The sequence below is a fragment of the Balaenoptera acutorostrata genome, chromosome 20, assembly GCF_949987535.1.
Source record: "Balaenoptera acutorostrata chromosome 20, mBalAcu1.1, whole genome shotgun sequence".
Classification (NCBI taxonomy): Eukaryota; Metazoa; Chordata; class Mammalia; order Artiodactyla; family Balaenopteridae; genus Balaenoptera; species Balaenoptera acutorostrata.
The window spans coordinates 37,922,487-37,923,367 of NC_080083.1; positions in this window are offsets into that span (position 1 = coordinate 37,922,487).

Below are 881 nucleotides of genomic sequence, written 5' to 3' on the forward strand. Positions count from 1 at the left end.
GTCCTAACTAGGATTGATGTAAATACCAGGCATGGGGTTGTTTTTCCCTGCCCAGTCACCCTAGTGCTTGCTCAATGGGCCCAGGTACAAAGTGGCCATAGTGGAGACACGTTCTTCCCTTCCCAAGGTTGATTTGGCTTCTGCCACTGCTGAGTGCCGAACCTGCCAACAGCAGAGACTAATACTAAGCTCCCCAAATTCCCTGGGAACCAGCTGGCTACCTGGAGGCAAAGTGGGTAGGCTACACTGGACCCTTCCCCATCATGGAGGGCAGTGCTTTGTCCACATGGGGGTAAGACACATTCGGGTACAGATTTGCCTGCCTACCCTCAGCACTTCTGCCCGAACCCCCTGTACAGAATGATTCGTTCATCACCATGATGTCCCCCATAAAATGTGGAATGCCAACCAGGGGACACATTTTGTGGTGAAGCAAGTATGATAGTGGGCTCATGCTCACAGAATTCCTGGTCTTAACAAGTGGCCCCATCACAGAAGCAGCGGCTTGACAGAACAGCAGAAAGGTCTGCTGAACACTCAGTCACACACTAGCTGGGAGACAGCACTGTGCCTTTGGAGTTCTGTCCTACAGCGCACAGTACACAGGCCCAGTGGCGAGGCTAAGGCAAGAATATAAGAGGCAGACATACCATGTGTCTAAATACTTTAAGTTACAAATGAGGCTAACAGTCAAATATAAAATGTTCTGCCCTCCTACCTTAACAAATACACTTTCATAATGAATTGGAAACTCAATTTTTTAGTGCATCTATGTTTTTTTTAAAATAAATTTATTTATTTTATTTTTGGCTACGCTGGGTCTTTGTTGCTGCACGTGGGCTTTTCTCTGGTTGCGGCGAGCAGGGGCTACTCTTCATTGT